The sequence below is a fragment of the Dermacentor silvarum genome, chromosome 6 (genome assembly GCF_013339745.2).
Source record: "Dermacentor silvarum isolate Dsil-2018 chromosome 6, BIME_Dsil_1.4, whole genome shotgun sequence".
In the NCBI taxonomy this organism is placed as follows: domain Eukaryota; kingdom Metazoa; phylum Arthropoda; class Arachnida; order Ixodida; family Ixodidae; genus Dermacentor; species Dermacentor silvarum.
Window position 1 is genome coordinate 89213098 of NC_051159.1, and position 21075 is coordinate 89234172.

Here is a 21075-nt window from a genome sequence, read left to right on the forward strand (position 1 = left end):
GCACACGCCAACAGAGATGCTTCTCCAATGTTGTCTACGAAGATCGCGTCAAGCGTAAGCGTTTCTCCGGCTAGTAGCATGTCTATCGTAAATATGTTCACCCGGGATCTTTTTCATTGCCTATATAATTTTGATGAAGGTGAATTCCTAAGTACACGAAGAAGCCGCCATTTTATTCCTATAGGCGTCTTCCTTAATCGTCGTCACATCCGACTCATTAAGTGTTAGTGAAGTTAAGTGCTAGATTTTGTAAATAATATGCTTGATATTTCTACACACACAGAGAAGCAAGGTGCATAGTAACGACATGTTCTTATGGCGCGAATGCTTAGGATTCTTTTTTACAGCGTAAGCTGTTATGGGCTCGTTCCAATAGCCATTTCGGTTCGCGATGATGCCGCCGCCGGCGTTTGGCCATAACCGCTAGCACCGGAAATGCGAAAAAAAAGTGCCCGCTCTCCGCCGGGATTGAACCCAGGCCCGCTGCGTGGGAGTCTCATACTTTACCACTGAACCAGGCAAACACTTGCTACCACGCAGCAGAAATATTCCCTTTAAACGCGCCCTAAAGGCAAACGCGCAGGCGCCCCGAGCCTCCACCAGTATGGTGGCGCCATCTAGTTAAAGTGCCTGCAAGCACCGCGCGCGAAGGCGCAGAAGACGAGATGCGATTCAGACGAGGCGCGCAGTCAACGCTATCCCGATGTTATATGTGCGCCACGTATTCTAGGTACCTCTTCGGTACACGTTATGACGTCTCCTCGCAAGGTACGAACAGCCGCTGATGAACCGAATCGTAGAGCTACGTGCGCGGCTACAACCAGGCATCATCGGGCTCAGCAGACTGCTGTGCAGAGAGAATTACAAGCCGCAGCTCGCCGTCGACGCCAGGTGGACAGTTCAGATCGTTCTCGTCAAAATCGAGGCGAAGACACTTTGCCGTGAAAACCCTGTTGTGCGTGGTGCCGACATTGGTGCTACTCTTGAGTCGCTCAACCAGCTTACGTTGTGAATGTGCTGCGTGTGCCGCGCAGGCCTGGGATTTTTTTTAAATGCGAAGCATTTCTTGGCGAACATTTGCAACTTTAACAGTTTCTATCTATCTATATATATTTATCTATCTATCTATCTAGTTATCTATCTAGCCGCCTACGTCTTGGTACTTTCATGGTCGTATCGTTAACTTGGTATTTACCAAAATTGGCATAATATGACAACAGTGTACAGCGAACATAAATGATGGGTCATGACATGAATACCGTGACATGTGCGTCATGTAGGTCATGGAACAGCTGCCAAAGTCTTGGTGCTCTCATTGCCGTTTCGTTAACTTGGTAGGTACCAAAATTGGCATAATGGGACAACAGTGTATGACAAATATAAATGATAGGTCATGACATGAATATCATGACATGCGTGTCATGTAGGTCAGAAAAGCAGTTGCCTAAAATGACAACGACCCAGCGAAAAAAAAATCACAGCATATCCACGAAGTGAATAATGATGAGTGGGCGAAGCACCGGGGGATCATTCGGGTAAACCACAGGTACGGACGAGAGATAAAGAGAGCGCGCGTCGGGAACGAACGCCCTTGTGCAATACAGCGCCCCTAGCTACGGACGAGAAGAGAGCGCGCGTCGGGAACGAACGCCCTTGTGCACCGCAACGCCCCTAGCTACGGACAAGAAAGAAAGAGAGCGCGCGTCGCGAACGAACGCCCTTGTGCACCACAGCGTACCTAGCTACGGACGAGAGAGAAAAACGCCGGAAGCGTTCTCTGGAAGCCGGAAGCGGAACCGGAAGTGGAAACGGAAGCGGAAGTCAGCTTCCGGTTATACTATACATATACATATATATGTATATATGCGTATACATACATGCATAGCAGTCTCCATGCCAACCAGAGCTACGGATTTCTAGTGAACACTTCATAAAGCTACATGCGGCGTCTCTTTCACGTACGGACACACAACGCCATCTATTGAGCAATTCATAAACTAGAGGTGGCTACATACTACTACTACTACTACTACTACAGAGGAGGGAACGACCCACACCCTAAGGAGCTTCGCCCCTAAAACATGAACACTGCAAAACCACTGAAATGGGTACGGAAATGGGTGCTAAGTGAAGGAAACACTAAATAATAATGGTAGAAGTCATAGTCATGAGCATAACTCAGCAAAAATGACAATGACTCAGCGAAAAAAAATTAACACTCAAAAACCACTCAAATGGATTCTGACGTGAGTACAAAGTGAAGGAAACACTAAAGGATAATGGTAGAAGTCATATTCATGAGCATGACTCAGAAAAAATGACAGCGACTCAGCGAAAATAGATTTACACATCAAAACCACTGAAATGGGTTCCGACGTGGGTAGTAATTGAAGGAAAGACTACAGGATAATGGTAGAAGTCATATTCATGAGCATGACTCAGCAAAAATGACGACTCAGGGAGAAGAGATTAACACATCAAAACCACTGAAATGGGTTCCGACGTGGGTAGTAATTGAAGGAAACACTACAGGATAATGGTAGAAGTCATAGTCACGAACATGACTTAGCCAAATTGACAACGACTCAGCAAAAAAGATGAACACTCACAAACCACTGAAATGGTTTCGGACGTGGGCACTAAGTGAAGGAAGCACTAAAGGATGGTCGCAGAAGCCATAGTCATGACTATGACTCAGCAAAAATGACAATAACTCAGCAAAAAAAAAGAATTACACTTAGAAACAATGTAATGGGTTCGAATGTGGTACAAAGTGTAGGAAAAGGCTAAATGTTAATGGTCGAAGTCATAGTCATGAGCACGGCTAGGGCTTTCACCTTAAGGTCACCTAGACGTTTCTTAAGTGACCCCTGAGGACTCATGACGTCAGTATCATGAAACAGCCGCCTACGTCTTGGTGCTTTCATGGTCGTTTCGTTAACTTGGTAGGCTCCCCGCACACTGCTTCGAATAGGATCGATTCCCACAGGGCGTGAGATCTGCCGGTATTTTTAATTCATTGCTCATGACAGTATCAATCAAAGATTACAAGTATTGAGGTTCGCTAATTTTCACTGTTGCCAGTGCCACGCGCGAAGCGAAAACTGCGCACTTCACTAATCATATAGAGTTCAGGTGAAAGTACTTAGGGTATTGCATGTTAATGACGAAAATGTCGCAGTTCGCCCGCAAGGCGAAGCATCAATTGCGATAGCAAATTAGTAGAGAGCTATTCGGAGTAGGGATAGTAGTTTTATCGGCTATATAAACTTGGACACATTCGCTTACTAACTGAATTAACAAGCGTGGTGTCAGCGCGCACAAGCAAACATCAATAGATCACACTGAATGACCGCAAACAACGACTGTCAAAACGCTGGCAGCAAGCGCAGCCGCCGCAGCGGGCGAAGATTCGTGCGGTCTATCACTTCAACGGAAACTGAGCGGCGAATGCACAGCGCATACAAAGGTCAGAGCCATGTGTAGATTAAAGACGGTGAGGGCGACCGCCACAGCCGGCCAAAGTACAAACGCAGTTGTTGGCAGAGTTGAAGCTGCCCCCACCCCCCTCCCGCGCTGCCTTCCAGCTTTCTTGCTTTCGCGTGGGAGATTGAGTGGCCAGTTCCGCTTGCGCCCGGTTCCAAGATACGCATTTCGTGCCGCAGAACAGCGTCGCCCTGCCTCCCTCTCTCCCATACCCCCAGGGATTTTCGCGCGATGGTCGCGTTTGCTTTCCGCCGTGCGTTCGCTCTCCGTAATATCGCGCGGGGGAATACGGCACACGGGGACTTTTTTAACGCCCTTGGACTTTTTACGGAACCTCACGGTGATGGCGATGCCGATGGCAGAAATCCGGTTGAAGCGTCCATATAATTGCTATCACAATAAAATATCGAAGATCACAAAATATGCATGATTGTTTCAGCTGAAATTGTATCAATTTCGGGAAAAAATGCACAAACGTCTTACGCTCTCATTTGAAAAGAGTGCTATAGAAGCAGCCATTGGCGCCGTGTGGAATCTTACGTGTGCCAATGCATGGGATATATCTAACCGTGGCAATAAGACTACGTTGAATGCAGAAATAGCTACTTCATCAAACTATTTAGCGTATATTGCTATTGAATGTATGATGAACATAACATTCTACATATATAAATTTGAAGTTTATTCCGACGAAGGTAGAGCCACGGTCGATGCGTAAGCAAGTAAATATGCCTTTGTCTTAAGGGCGCTCCTGCTTTCTGATGAACTGCGTGCATAACGGGCCCACAGAACATTCTATATATATATATATATATATATATATATATATATATATAATGGGCTGGCGGTTTTATGGCCACGGTGAGAAGAAGCAATCTTCGAGCTGCTTTCTCGAAAAAGGGATCTTTTTTATTACCCTACCCTATGTCATGGAGCGCCCTTGATAAGCGAAATGCTCACACTCCCATATACAGGCTCGGAATGAACCGAGAAAGGTAATTGAGTTTACGTGCAAGCAGGGTAAGTCCAGTGGACACATCAATAAATCCATAGTTTTGTGACAAATCCGTCCTAACCACGAGAACGGTCGGTTGATAATTACGAAGCGACGCTGGTCGTTAGAATCCGCACATCGTGCGTTATCCACTGACTCACGCTTCCGTGGAAGCAGTTTCTTAAGTAGGCCGCTCAATAAACGGTCGACGCTGCTATCACGTGTCGATAATGTACTAACCATTTTAGGTGCTTGAAAAAAAGAAGGACACCGACCACTGATGTGGTCGGTGTCCTTCTTTTTACCCTTCTTCATGATGCCTCCCTACCAGACGGGCTTCCGTCAAAACCTCGACTTCACAAAACTCTATTGTGAAACATATTGACGCTTGTTTCGCTTCCTTCTCTGTATTTTATATATTCCCCACCGGGATTCATCGCTCTACTTTTTTGCTGTTGTACACGTCTGTCATCCTGGTGGCTGCCAATACAAGCGCTTCGCGCGCCTCCGGCATCCAGCCTTTCGACGTACACGATGGACAGCTGCTTAGAAAAAAAAGGAAAAGCGCCTGCTTTAGGTTGCGCTAAAAATGATATTCATCTGTGTAATAACATTTTCTTTTTTGCTATCCATCGCGAAAAAAAAAGAAATCCTTGCCCAGGGGCTTGTCTCAAGACGACGCACGCCGAACGTGTTGTCCGGGAAAAGGCTTCATCCTGTGTCCCGCTTCCATCTGTGCCTCCTGCGTCGTAATCGGGGCCTTGTCTTCCCTTCTCTCCCATTGTCACATCTGCTTAACCGCCGGCAGCCGTGCTGTGTACTTCGCTTTTTTGCCGCTGACATCTGCGCTTCCGCGTCTCCTTTAGTCATCTGGGATTCGCAGAATCTCCACGTGTCTTACTCTGACCTTTGTGATCCCCAGTCCGTTTGTGTGTGGGTGAATGAGTGTGTTTGTGTGTGAGTGTTGTGTGTGTGTGAGTGTGTGTGTGTGTGTGTTGAGAGGTTTGCGTTCTATGGGCTAACGTAAACTCCATGCAGAATTATTTCAGTTCCATGAGCACAACACAGTATACATTTATGCAATGTTAACCGTGCTAGTTGAGCCATAGTGACATTTCTCTCCTTGGTTTCTCTCTCTGTGTCTCCTTCACGCTAGGTTCGTTTAGGTCTGTTTTCTTGTTAGTTTTTATTTCTTCAGGTCCTTTACATATTGAGGTCTACGGTTGATTTCTTTCCTTACCTCACGTTCCTTATATCAACTCTCTCACCGCTTGCTATTTAAGTAAAACCATTGCGCCACGTACCTGAGCCTAGTGATGAAAAGCAATTATCCTAAAAGACGAGAATAACCATCGGAAGCTGAAGTCACACTATATAACACTTAGTTCCTTTCCTCATTTTGTAGCTTTTCCCATTCAAAAGTTGTGTCCATAAAGTAACCGACATTTTCTTTTTTAATTTCTATTCCTAGGAAATCAAAGCAGAAAAACATTACTTGACCAGAATCTTTTTTTTTTCATTATTACATGTAATCGACATCCCTCCCGGCAAAAAAAAGTAAGAGAGAGAGAGAGAAAGATAGAAAAGAAACAGCATGGTGTGAAACACTTTTATGAAAGCGTGACGTGCCCTAAATCACTCATTTTAACTTCGAGACGCGCACTCGGTATACGGTATAAGCAAAATGCAATACTATTTCTACAGAGGCTAATCTCCTTGAAGGAGCTCTGCGCAAATTTTAAGTTTCTTGAAATCCTCTAAACAAAATGAGAGCCACCCTTTACACTTTAACTTTAGTACAACTTAAGCTATTTGCATATTTATTGTTTGATGTCTATTAGCGGCATGCGTGCACAGGTGGTATTTTCATTTAATTGTGGTAATTCTTATTCAAACGTTCCTTTGGTACACAAAGCAGCGTAGTGTGACAATAATTTTTTGTTGTCATGTTTCAACAGTGCATGTTTGTGTGTGTGTTGTAGAGAGAGCGAGATAACAGACATACGCTTAAACACTCATCGCACTGTGTAACCTTCAGAGAAGGAACACATCAAAAACTTCTACGGTGCACTGCTCCCACCTTTTATATTTCAGTTGCCTGCCTTATATTGAAGAGTATGAACAAGGAAATCAATACAACTCTATTTTTCACAGAGCAATTAGGCATATAATAATATGTAGGCTACAGTATTTGACTAAATGAAAAAAAAATCGTTCGACGCGATTTCAACAATCACCCAGCAAAGACTACAAGTATTTGACTACAAGTATATCTCGCACAAGCCGTCCACCATCTATTAGAATGTAGAGCCGAAAACATTCAGAAATACATTTTCCATTCTGTAACTAAGTACATACGGAAGAACCAACGGGTTTTGAACATTGAGTAAAGTTTTCACAAGTTTCTAGAGACGTCAACCATTCCTGAAATTTTACAGCTAGTTCATATTTCTAAGAGCGTCGAGAATAGCGAAGTTCAATATAGTGACGGCTCAATTTAGATTACACATTCAGCAAATCTTCTTTCTACATTTGTTTGGAAGGTGGTCTTAATAAGGCATAATACATGATAAATATTTTTTTGTAGTAGAATATCTACATTTTTAAATGAGAAAGCGACGCCATATTTGCTCCGCATTTTTCGAAAACGCCCTTGTATCTGTTTCGCTTCATCTCGATTATTCTTTTTGTAATGAAAGACGTAGGTAATGCTAGGTAGGTTTTCGATGAATTTTCCTTTGGCTCTGGGTTGTTTGTCAGCGAAAACGCCAGTTTCCACGGTAGTGCACCACGAAAAGAGGAAAAAAGAGATACTGGAATAGTGAAAGCCTGGCTGCAAAATAACGCACAACAAAATGCTCCTTCTTCAGATTTAAATGCAATTTGAAAACGAACCATCTTCGCGATAATGCTTAATTTGAAATACAAAGTCAGAAAAGAACTCGTTATAAGGGCGGTGCGTGTTGCGGAAGGTTTCAATATTTCCTAATGTGTCCATGACAAAGTCGCAGTTTCGCCCGAAAAAGAAATCATCAATTGCGATAGCAAATTAGTAGGGAGCAATACGCAGTAAGGATAGTAGTTTTATCGGCTGTATAAACTTGGACACATTCGCTTACTAACTGAATTACCTGATTACGGCGGCCGCATTTCGATAGGGGCGAAATGCGAAAGCATCTGTGTACTTAGATTTAGGTGCACGTTAAAAAACCCCGGGTGGTCCACATTTTCCGCAGTCCCCCACTACGGCGTGCCTAATAATCAGATTGTGGTCTTGGCACGTAAAACTCCATAGTTTTTAACTGAATTAACAAGCATGGTGTCAGCGCGCACAAGCAAACGTAGATCATACTTGATGACCACACACAACCGCTGTCAAAACGCTGGCGTAAGCAAGCGCGCCAGCCGCAGCGAGCAGAGGTTCGTGTGGTATATCGCTTTAACGGAAACTGAGCGGCGAAAGCACAGCGCATACAAAGGTACGAGCCGTGTTGCAGATCGCTTTCAAGATACGGTGCGCGCGACAACCTGCCGCCGCGCAAAGTACAAGTACGCGGTTGCTCGAAGAGCAGAAGGCAGCGCGAGAGAAGGAGGGCGGTGCGCCCTCCTTCTCTCGCGCTGCCTTCTCGCTTTTCTCCTTTCGCCGGCGAGATTCCAGTTCCCCTTGCGCCCCGTCGCAAGATATGCATTTGGTGCCGCTACACAACGTCGTCCCCACCCTCCCTCCCTCCCTCCCTCCCCTCCTATATCCCCACGGCCTTTCGCGCAACGGAAGACGTCCCGTTTGCTCTCCGCCGTGCTTTCGCTCCCCGTGAAAGCGTGAATTGCTTGCGTGCTTTCTCGCGCACACACATCACACAGCGCACGGGGACAATTTTATCGCCCTTGGACTTTATACGGAAGCTCACGGAGACGTCAACAACGACGGCGACGGCAGAAATCTCATTGAAGTGTCCATATAATTGCTATCGCAATAAAAGAAAGGAACAAACCCGCGAATAGTGAAGCGTCGTTTCCGATCATGATTGCAGCAAAATAAAAACCGTACTAGAAAAAAACTAATATTTAGGCGTCTTTTTACGTAATTTTCTGCTTTCACATGGCGTTTCCATTAGTGTTGCCTGTGTTCAAACGGGGTGAAAAAGCGTCAAGTTCATTCACACATCCAAGTCAAGCTCATGAAAAAGTGTATTCATGTTTCGATGCCCCCTTTGTTCTTCTCGGAAAAACGAACGGTGTAATTTTATAATAAATATCAAATAACGCCTAAAAGTGAAAGGATATCCTTTTGTAATTGTGCATGCCGCAATTATATTCTAGTAGGGGACGGGAATGATTTAACGATGGTACAAAATAGATATATTATTATGCATGATTAAGCACGGGATCACGTTTATGTTATTGCCAATGTGCGCTAATAGAGTAATTAGATGTAGTTACGACGTCTACGAGATAATACTATCATACTTACTAACAGTGCACGGCATGTATATATTTTCAGTTCCCGTATTCGAGGTGCTGTGGCATCCATCTCCGTGTTTCCTGCCATAACGTTACTTTGTGGTAAAGGTAGGAGACAAGTATTGACTAAGTGTTTGCCACTGATGGTTTGAACAATTCCTATAAAAATTTCACAGCTTTTTTTAATGTGCTATGAGTTTTCCCCACACAATAATAGCTTATTCTCATTTGTATCTCTTTCTTTGGCATTTATATGTTCGTAGTCACCTACACATTGCACTTCACGGGTATTCTGCAAGATCTAATCCTTCACTGAAAGAAGAAATAATTAAAGAGAAAACCTAAGAATTCTAGTTGCCGCAATATGTGTAGCATGCTTGTTATAAGCGCTGTTCGTACGCACCTTCAATCTCCTCAAAAAAGCAAGAAAAGTAACGGCAAAAGCTATTGAGGCACTCTGTCGAGGAAGATTGTAAAAAAGGGGGCCGGGGAGAGGGAGACTTAAATTCCACGAAAGGAGCGCAATTTTCAAAAGGCATAGTGTTGGAGATACCCAATAAAGGGAGAGAGCCGTCACTTCGCAGGGGCACTTTCCGTTCAGCCGATGGACTCTCCTTCCTTCCATTCACGAAGGGACCTTGCTGCCATTCAAATGACGTTGGGACTACTGTTCTCTCATCCTGTCGCCCAAGTAGAATCAAGCATAACATGAATCTGCGCTGAATAGCGGTGTCTTTCCTTGTCTAGTTTTATGGTTACGTATGACAAAAGAAAGAAAACAAAGGATAGCGAAGACAAGGCTTATAGCCAAAACAAAAACCACCATATTGACTACACTCGCTCGGGTTGGGGAACAGCGTAATAGTGAACGACACAGAGAAAGAAAGGGACGATTTAACGGATGTCTGCCCGTGCAGAGACAGCACCATGCACCGCACAGTTGAAGGCATTTGCACAAATCAGTGGTCCTCAAAAGAAAAAAAACAAAGTTCAGTCACTGCTTTGGGGCCGGCGTTCAGGGCGGACAATGTCCCGGTAGCGTGCACACAGGGGCGCAAAAATAAATACATAAAATTGGCACAGTTTCGCAGGAAAGGCGAAGCATTGCTTGCGTTAGAAAATTAGTGGACAGCTATACCAAGTACGGATAGTAGTTTCATCGGCCGTATAGACTTTGCAACATAGGCAGACTAAGTAAATTAACAAGCATGGTGTCCCGCGCGCACAAGCGAAAATGAACGCATCTCACTCGATGACCCTGGAAACTCGCTGTCAAAACGTTGGAGTGAGTCGGCGCGGCAGAAGCAGCGAGCGAATTCAGCTTCGTGCCGGCGCTCGCACCAACGCGATCTTAGCCGCGCAAACACAGGGAGGGCGGATTCTGCCCCCGCCGCAGATGGGATAATCGATGGTGGGCGGTCGCGGCGCATAACCCATCTCTACGTATCGACACTACGTGGCGCGCACGTCACATCGCGGGTAATGTTGCCACACCGCGGGTAACGATGCTAATGCTGATGATGATGAATTATTGGCATTCACTTCGAAGCGGTACGGTGACAGTCACCTAGCCTGCTTGAATTAATCAGGCATACCATACATGTTTTTTTCATTATAGCAATATTTGTACATCTCCATAATCTTCTTTTTCTTCCTCAAGACTTCTCTATCTAACGTGAACTGCTACCTATCCGACTGCTACATGGCGTGCCACCTGGTATAATAATTTGCAACTGTACTGTCAAATACGCACGTAACGACGCTACACGGTGCGCATCTCACATCACAAGACAAGTGGCACTATATGATGCTAATGATGATAATTTATTGGCAATACCTTTGAAACGCGGCGGTGACATAGTCACTTGGCCAGCTTCATTTGATCAAGTGCACAATATATTTTTTTCTAGCCTTCTTGCATACATTTCTTTAAACTTCTTTTTCTTCCTCAAAACCTCTCTAACTACCTTGTACCGCTAACTGTGCATATGCTACATAGTGTTTTACCTGGTGCAATATTATGCATTTGAAATGTAAAGTTTGCACGTGTCGACGCTACGTGGTGCGCATTATCACCTCACGCGTTTACCTGCGTGCTAGGGCTCGTTTATAGGGCATTTTTCCATTGCCTGTAAGCAAAGGCGTGCGTTGCTCAGCGAAGTGAGCCACGCAAGCAGAAACGTTTATTAATTTGTGTATATGCCAAGATGGTACTAAAGAAAAAAAAAAGCTTGCGTGGCTCAGTGGTAGAGTAGCTGACTCCCTCGTAGTGGGCCCGGGATTGATCCCCGCAGGGACTGGGCAATGAAAACAATACCGAATTTAAGAACGCGTTAATAAGAAGAAGCTTTAACTCGGGCCCAACTTCAATGCGGTTTATTTAATTACACGTATAACGCATACCGGCTGACATTGCCAAATCCTGACTGGGAGCTTACCACTGTCGTTGAAAATAAAAGTGCTCAATCATAGTATTCTACCGCTGCTAACATATGGGGCAGAGACTTGGAGGTTACAAACTGCTTTTGTAACTTGCAAATTCCACTATCTCTGCTGCCCCAGCGAGGTAAGGCCTAGTCAGGAGGTTTAAGTCCTCCTTTTGCCTTACCTCGCGGGCAAACCTTGTGCCTGTTTTGCCCGAACAAAAAAAAAAACTTCTATAGGTTAACAAAGAAGCTCGAGAACAAGTTAAAGAACGCAAAAACAGCGATGGAACGAAAAATGCTAGGCCTAACGTAAAGAGACAGGAAGAGAGCGGCGTGGATCAGAGAGCAAACGGGTATAGCCGATATTCTAGGTGACATTAAGAGGAAAAATTGGAGCTGGGCAGGCCATGTAATGCGTAGGATGGATAACCGGTGGACCATTAGAGTTACAGAATGGATAACAAGACAAGGGAAGCGCAGTCGAGGACGGCAGAAAAAGGTGGGGTGATGAAGTTTGGAAATTTGCTGGCGCAAGTTGGAATCAGCTAGCACAAGACAGGGGTAATTAGAGATCACAGGGAGAGGCCGTCGTCCTGCAGTGGACATAAATATAGGCTGATGATGATGATGCTGGTAGCATCTTCACAATACTATGGCGGAACCAGTAGTATTCGTTTAGGAATTCAAAACCTAACAATGGGAAGGTGTTCAGCACCAGGTAAAAATGGAAGCAAGTTGTTGCGAGAAGTTGCTGGAGAAGCGCCTTTCCACGAAGAGAATTCGCCAAGCCTGAGCAGCTCAGTCAATAAGATTTGAGATATCTATAGGTGGAGCGAAAGCAACTCAGCCTCATTTGAGACCTTCTTATTTGAAGCTGACTGAGGAACTCTCATTACCAAGCGGTGTCCCTTTCTGTATTCAGCCTCCAAGCGGTGAAAGTGTGCCCAACTTGGTCGTGTGCTCTATACTGCAATTAGTTGCTGAACCAGAACGGCGCTCTTTGCAAACACAAATGAAGGCTGCGCTTAAATTACGTCGACAAAGGCTGAAACCCATATATATATATATATATATATATATATATATATATATATATATATATATAGGGTGTTTCAGCGAACACTTTAAAAATTCTTAAAGGTTGCCTGTGGCAGATAGCACAATTCCAGTTAATGAGGTGGTCTACTCGAAGAGGCTGACATTACTTGCACAAGAAATTGAAATGCATAATCGAATAATTACCAAAAATTCACTAATTAGGTTTTTAACTAATTACATGATGGCCCATATTGCAATTTACACGTTGTAGCCGCGGAGTTTGCAAGGCGGATCCACTTGGAACGATTTCTCGGGATGACACCAGTTTCGAGATCTGAATTCCTGAACTTTGTGGAGAAATGCATTGGCGTTCCAGTTAGCTTCTTAACAAAACGCCGCTTTATGCATTGGAGCACAAAATTAGCTGCAACGCCAATGCATTTCTCCGCAAAGTTCGGGAATCCATATCTCGAAACTGGTGTCATCCCGAGAAATCGTTCCAAGTGGATGCGCCTTGCGAGCTCCACGGCTACAATTTGTAAATTGCAATATGAGCCATCAGGTTCTTAGTTTAAAACTTAATTAGTGAATTTTTGTTAATTAGTCGACTATACGTTCAACTTTTTTTGCAAGTAATATCCGCCTCTTCGAGTAGACCTGCTCATTACCAAGAATTTGGCTATAGGCCACAGTCAACCTTGAATAAATTTTGAAAGTGTACGCTGAAACACCCTGTGTATATATGTATTGGCCAAAGGAAACCTCTACGCCTCCCATCATGCACTGCTGTAGGCCTGTGGAGTACAAAACCACGAGAAATGTTCGAATCTCCATCTGTACATTGCCATGGTGCTTCGGTTTAAATCTCACGGCCGGAGCCTCGTACATCTCTGTAAACCCAAAACAAGGTTATTTCTTAGTGAAGACGATACTACAGCAGCAGTTAGGGATTGCGCACATAGATTTTGACATGAATAAAGAGGTTGACGTTGAACAGTTACTAAAGTACAGTTATGAAGCACTCGAGGAAGTCCAACACCGATACCCTCACAACCACCCACAGATATTATCTCGCAAGTTATAGGCGCCTTCGGTCTTCAGATTACTACGAAAGTGAGAGCTATTATAAGCTTTAGGAGTGAAGTAGGCTTCGAGAGGCGGTCACTTTGTTTCTCTACTGTCGTCATACGTAGTTAACCGCGAATAGAAGTCGTTATAGAAATCGTTGACAGGATACATGTTTTACTGGACCGCGCTTCCCACGACTGCTATAAGCATTAAGTGATTATGCCTGATAAGAATTCCTGTCTTGTTCATTCAACATTAGCGCTTAACACCGCAAATAATCTACAGTTCAGGTACTGATTTTTGTTGCAAGGTTTCTGATTAGCTTTTCCTAGCAGTACGCAAGGTAGGCTCTTGGGAAACTCTTTGTGATAGGGTTCCTGAAAACTATGCACGTTTTAAGGACGGAGGTTTTGAAAGTGATGCTAGTATCAAGATAGCTTTTATTTTATATTACTTCCACATTGCTCGTCTTCAATTCTACAGCTGCAACATGTACCTTAAGATAAATGATTGAAAAGTTTGTAGTCAAACAGTTTTATTACACATCGTGCAAATAATGGCTGCCTTTTCTTGTCGCTTTCCCACACAGGTGCAATCGCCGTATATGCCGCAGGTGATATTTAAAATATGTCACCAAATTACGGGAAAACTTAAGGTGGTTTATACCTTGAAAAGGAACTATGAAGCAAACGTTTCCGCAAGTAAGTTCTTATTTTGTGTGACAGTTTCTTGCGTCGCCACACCAGGAAGATTGTCCCGTGATCACAAAAACCTTTTACGCAAGATTTGGTCGTAAGAAGAAATTTCAGCCAATCGTGATGCTGTACATATTATTAGCGAATACGGCCGGGCAATGGCATAATTTACGAACAAAAAGTTTCGCGAATTCCGCTGATTCTTTGTAGTTGTCAGCATTAATCTGAAGGAGAATCCTCACATAACCATACACCCAAAACCGAGTGAATGTCGCGGAACTCACTCAAACGAGTCGACGGCGAACCACCTAACTATCGAGTTGAGCAGGAAAGTTGACCTTACTAGACGCTACTAAACTAATCTAGCAGTGTGATTGATTTTTTTCCAATGCGTTGAATCATGCAAGATAGTCGGGTACTCAGTCTGTGTAAACAGATTATAATACGTGCACAGAAATCCATAAGTTGTCTCTTCTATAGAGCACTTCACTGCCCTATCAGAGGCTAGGCATCTGGGTCTGTACTCACAAAAAGCTCTAACACTTTATTTGTTGTTAAGAGACAAGTGCAGCCAATCCTAAGGCTGAATATGTTATTAGTGTAGGCTACTGGCAAAACAACCTAGTGCTCTTGCGAAATAAAAGCTTTGTGAATTCGTCCCCTGTTTCTTTTGCCATTTTCCCCCCTTATTCATTTCCCTTAGGCCGACCAAAACGGTAACGCTCAATAAATTTAGAGACGCGTGCCTTATGGGACACCGTGCATCGCCGATTGCACTTAGCCAAATCTCGAGGGAAATTTCGCTCGCCACAACAAACCCATATCTCATTTAGTGTTTATATCGTCTAGCTACTCCTTGCTCATGCTGTGTACACGTTTACGGCGATTCTTCCGTCCTCTTGTGCAACTTTCTTTTCTTTTACTTGATCTCGGGCTCATTTGTTTCCTTCTCAGCGCAGCTCATGTTGTTCTTGTGCCTCCTCTGGCCATTTGTAAACAGATCAGCGCTGCTTCACTCGGAATGCAAGGAAAGAAAGCTAAAGCGAAGAAAGCGAGGCCGCGACGCCGGCAAATGCATTAAGCCTGGCACAGGGTGACAGTCCTTAGTGATTGATCACCACTGCTCCCCTTTCGCTTGTCCGACTGCGAGACTCCTTGTGGGATGGCGCGTTAATTGGTTGTAGGTGCGTCATCCCATCCTGCTGCTTTGCCGCCATCCCATCGCTCTTCTCCACAGCCATAGAATAGCCAGTACCAGTCGCACTTGCACTACGGGGAAGGCAGGCATGTGCTATTTGAGCTCACTCACATACGTTGGCCTCTGTATTGGCTTGTCATTTTTGATCGTAATCATTCTGCTATTTCTCCACATTTGTCTCAAAGTATAAAGTTAACATGCTATCTCTTGTGCATGTAGTTTTCGTAAAGTCACATTAAGCTCATGCCTGATTCATCGGTATAGGTCCAGAAGCTTGTAGAAAGTACTAGGAAGGGATGGTACTAGGGAGATTTATTGAAAACCGCTATCGACGGCTTTTAGTGGTGTCGAATTTTGATCGAGCTGCAGTTAATTATATCTTATTTGCGAAAGGCCGTGCTGAGGTTGACATGAGGCTCACAAAGCTGTGCTGAAATCGTTTTCAATCACGGCACCAGACTGCAGTCTTCAGAACTTGTACTCTGTGAATGTGTTACGTGTTGTTCGTTCCTCTTTTTTACAGCGATGCTGTTAAGGGCTCACCTTTCGATCGCCGTGTCCGGCCGAAAAAAAAAATCACATCATCCCACCCTACGGGCAACCATGGTGGGATGCGAAAGCATCGCGGGGGGTGCGCATAGAGTTTCCGTTTCGTTTCACTTGGCAACACAACCTAATGAAACTTAGGGTGAGAGAATGTATTGAGAAAGAGGAGACGTTTGTACGGGGTTGTTGCGTATTTATTTAGAGACCGTACGAGATTCCTAGGGTCGGTGCGCGCGGTATCTTGAAGACGATGGCTTTGTGGTAGGTGAAGTGTAGCGACAATAGGTCTTGCTGCAGAGGGTCGAGTTTGAAATTGGCGAAGACGAGGTCTATATGCACGTTCCCCTGATGGTGTTGGGTTGCGTAACGGGAGTCACGGTGCGATGATCCGTTATTCGACCGGGTTCAGCGCGGGGAGGTGCTCGGGTTTCGGCGGGTATCAATAGCCGTTGCTCACGCTCATCACCGGAACCTTTCCCGACGTTAGAGCCTCCTTGCACGCTGAGCACACCGCGAACTGCAGGAAGTCGGCGGTGTTGTTGCTGAACTGGTGTCGAAGCACGCCGACGGCCGCGTTACGCTGACGTTCGTTCTGGACGCTCCCGACCTTGCTCAGGCTGTTGTCGAACCAAAGCCGGTCGCACACGTTGCAGCTGTGCCTGAAGCTCCGATCGAGGAAGTCGCGCTTGAACCACCCGTCAGCACCGTCGAAGCCCGGGCGTTGTAATAGCTTCGAATGTGTTGCTGCTCTGGCCGCAGACTCGCGTTATAGTGCCTACAATATACTTGTAAGTATATTCTAGGCCCTATACTCGCATTGCCTCGTCGCTTCGGGATCGGGAGCTGCCCATCGACGCTTCCGTTGCGCTTCGACTTTCCGAGCCCGGATTTCGGGGTCGGCTCGATAACGCTGACGTTTCACTTCGGCGTGCCGAGCCCGTGTTGCTTCCGTGGAAGTCTCCTGCCGACGTTGACGTTTACGTTCGGCTTCCCTGGCCCGAAGTTCGGGGTCCGCTTGCCGACGCTGACGTTTACGTTCGGCTTCCCAAGCCTTCCTCTGCTCCGCGGTGGTGGCGCTGCCGCTGCAACTAGCGCCGACGTTGACGTTGTTCATGGCATTTCGCACATTCTTGCACAGAGAGAGAATGACGGAAGCACAGCGAACGCGCACTTTATACTGCGCCGCGACACTTGCGCCGCCTACCGGTGTTCCCTTAGAGAGAGAGGGAAATAGTGAGAGAGAGAGAGTTATATGCAATGATTTGCTGCGCCGCACCTGTGGCGGAGAGGGCGAGAAGAGAGGAGAGCGCACACCAGCGTAGGATAGGACAATGAGGGAGAGTTGCGCATGCGCAGTATGGGTGCGGACACCGCAGAACGGACACTGCCCCGAGCATAAGATGCTGTCGCATCTAAAAACTCTCATTGGCAGTATGCTGTATGTGCGAGTGAAAGCGCGCGAGGGCGAGGGACGTGAGCTTTCACGGGGAGCGAGAGCGCGGCGGAGAGCAAACGCGTGTTCGCAGTGGATGGGGAGTGGTGGCGAGGAGGGCATCGAGGCACCCTAGGCCACTGTGCCCTAGACTCAACGCCACCTGGAATTTCCTCTAGGTGGCGTTACTAAACTGTGCGTGTTAGGGAGCCTACATGCATCTCTCTGGGCTCTGGTCCGCCTCTCCCCAAACAGTGTCGACAACAGCGTTTAGCTGTTCGTCACGTAGCCAGCGTTTTGACAGCGGTTGTTTGCGGTCACACAAACAACGCGAAGAACTGTTCTCGATGGCGGCGGCGTTTTGCCCGCGTTCGCACCGAACGCGTGTGGCGTTGGTGACGTGTTTATGAAGAACGTGCCAACCTTCCCCGTACACCCTATGGCGGTGTACCGTAGTGACCACAAGGCCATACTCCCTGTGGTCACTAAATAAATGAAAACCACCGGATCATATATATTTCCTATTCTTTAATAGTTCAAATACCAATTACACCATCACATCTTAATAGTCATAATTGGAAATACATAATGCCCTCCATAGTACAGCTTCGTTGGTCTTCCATCTCTACCGAAGGCTGACAGTTTTTTTTTTAGTGCACTAGGGCTTCCTACCCGGCGAAAAGCCATTGTGTTTCTGTCCATGCGTGGAATGACCATGAAGAGCTAACATTAGCGCCGCGCGGTGGAGAGGAGGCAAGGAGTAGCTACGTCGTGCGTTGGGGGAGAATAACCACTTGCATCTAATGAGGCGCTCCCGCCTCGCATGGCACAGCCACTCCGAGTGCTCACGCCACGTCAGCTGAAGCCAGTAGGAAGCCGCGCTCGGCCGCACTTGCGGCTGGTGAGGAGAAAGGCCGCGCGCAGTTCTCCTCGTCTCACAGGTAGTTTAGCAGTGCGTCAGAACTTGTCGTGTTACAGTTATTCAGAGAGGGGGGGGGGGGGGGGGGCATGGGCGGGTGTATGAGGCGGCCTGTCCATCTGGGCTGGTCGACGCGGAGTGCCTGGCTTGACTCAACGCACAACTGGGCTGAAAAAGGACAACGTGAGCATGCGCTGACTGATCGTGACATCGTAGCTAAACGAGAGAAGTGGAAGACGTCGTGAAAGTGCAAATGAGTGCAATCTCCTTTAGAGAGGGAACGCCGTCTTGACGCTGATGCCGAGGCCATGAGAAACGCGCGGGCTAATAAAACTGCCGAACAGCGACAACGCCGTGTAGAGGCCGTCATTTAAGCTGTGAGGACTCGACGGTTGAAGACTGCCAAAGAGTATGCCGCGCGCTGGTAAAATACATTAATTAAAGAGCGACGCACACTTACTGGCACATATCGAATAACCCAAGTTAACGGTGCTAGCGCTCAGTAGTTCGTGCTTAGCCAGAGCTAAACCATCAGCCAATTTCTTCTTTCTTCCTTTATGTCCGTCTTTCTTTCTCTTTTCTTCTCTTTTTCAAGCGGAAGGGGGGACGAAGGGCATGGTGTGCCACATAGATGACGATTGATAGGTGCTTTCCTTTCTTTTTGTGGTGTTTTTATGTTTGCATGTTTAATAATAATGTTTGCTGTAATAGTTCAGCGGAAATACGCTAGGTGGAGATAAGTAATTAAAGGGAAACTGAGACTGGTTAGCTCAGATGGTAGAGCGGCTGCCCCGGAAAGGCGGTGGTCCCGGGTTCGAGTCCCGGACCAGGACGAATTTTTCCGCAACTGCGAGGCTTTCTTTCGAGGAACCCGGTTGGGTTTCCAATGTAGCAATTGCTACATTTGGGTGGAAGTCTCAGTTTCCCTTTAATAAATAATAATAATAATAATAATAATAATAATAATAATAATAATAATAATAATAATAATAATAATAATAATAATAATAATGAAGGATAATACAAAACCGTTGTTGCAACATCCCGTATCCCATTTAACATATGTGTTCTGTTTTATGTGAGCTTACATATTATAGGTCACGAAGTTGTTTTTCAGGCTTTGTTGGTCTGTGCCTTTCGTATACATTCAGACGGCTAAACGTTTGCAAAAGCACATCACCCGGCGCACGTCTAATGCAAAATTTGGTGGAATGGGGACTTTACTCGGAGACGGCGAAGAACCAACAATGTTCCTAAAGGAATGCATTGATGTTCCAAAACAGTTGCAACAACTCCTCTTGCACACTGTGTTCTCGCCAGCATAGTTTCAAGTGTACAATAAATTAAAGACTTGGAGAAATGGTTTCTTCTAAACGGTCAAAAACGTACTAAGAGGGCGGCTAATGCGTTACTGTATGAGAGGCTGGAATACTCATCGGGCTCTGGCAATATATATTGTGACAGTTATATTATAGTGTGCAACTGATTAGAAACGGCTAATACTTTCGTCTGATGGGTCTGACTCAACTTCATTGGCCACTGTATTTGTCTTGTGTACTTCAATAAGGCGCAGAATCCGGGCTTGTTCACTTGCACGACAAGTCTGTTGCAACATTTGCAAGTGTGTTGTACTATTTCAACCTCTATTTTAACGTACAGCTGCGTCAAAGTTTAAAGAATGCTGGATGTGAGAAAAAAAAACAATATTTACCCGGCATGCGCAGTATATAGCCAAGTATTCATGAATATAGCCCGCACGCAAACAACAGAGCGCCACGTCTTAAAGCAGCCACCGTCCTTCCAAGAAAAACGAGATTGGCGCGTCAGGTCCCAAAATGCAGAGTTGGTCTGTGTCGCTCTGTGATCCTGTTTCCTGGAGGTATATTCTATAAAAGTCCACCTAGTGCACTGTCCATTTCGGCTGCTGCTGATTGGATGGAGCTGTACGAGCTAGGAGGAGGCGAATGGCCCCAGCCGATCAGCGGCGGCCGCATTGAACAGTCGACAAGATGGACTCTCACAGAATACTAAGCTTCCTCTGCTCTATCGCGTTTCGAAAATACACCAGGTGTTTATGCTAATATTTTAAGCAATCTTTAATAATTGCCTCTGACAGATAGCATAATTCTAGCCCTTAATTAAGCTGGTCGGCTCAAGGAGCGGAGATTAATTGCATGATCTATCAAAATTCATACTCGACTGACTAACAAAAAAAAATATAATTTGGTTTTTAACTAATTACCGGGGAGTTTGCTTGGAACAAATTTTGAGGTTGACACTAGTCTTCCCCATTCCCAAACTTTGCGAAGATGTACAATGGCGTTCCAGGTACTTTTGTGCGTCAATGCATAAAATGACGTTTTGTTATAGAAGTAAGTGGAAGGACAGACATTTCTACCGCAAGTCTGGTGGTGCATATCCTGAAGATGGTGTAATCTACAGACGTTTTCTCAAGTGGATATGTCTTGCTGTCGCACCGGCTAGAATTTGTAACGTGCGATATGTACCGTAAGATATTTACTTGAAAACTTAATTAGTATTCTTAGTTATTTAGTTGATTATACATTTTGATTTCTCCTGCAAGTAATATCCGCCTCTTCAAGCAGACAAACTGAAGCTCTAGAATTGTGCAGTTTGCCTCAGGCAATATTTAAAAATTGCCTTACGCCTTCATGGAAACACCTGTTGCAGTGATGTGTGGTTTCACTGGTTACGGCCTCTGCTCGGAAAGGCGATTGTTTCCTCTATCCCGTTGTCCATATAGTTTTGAAGCCATTTGTGCACTTCGCTTACTTACCTTTGAGACGAAAAA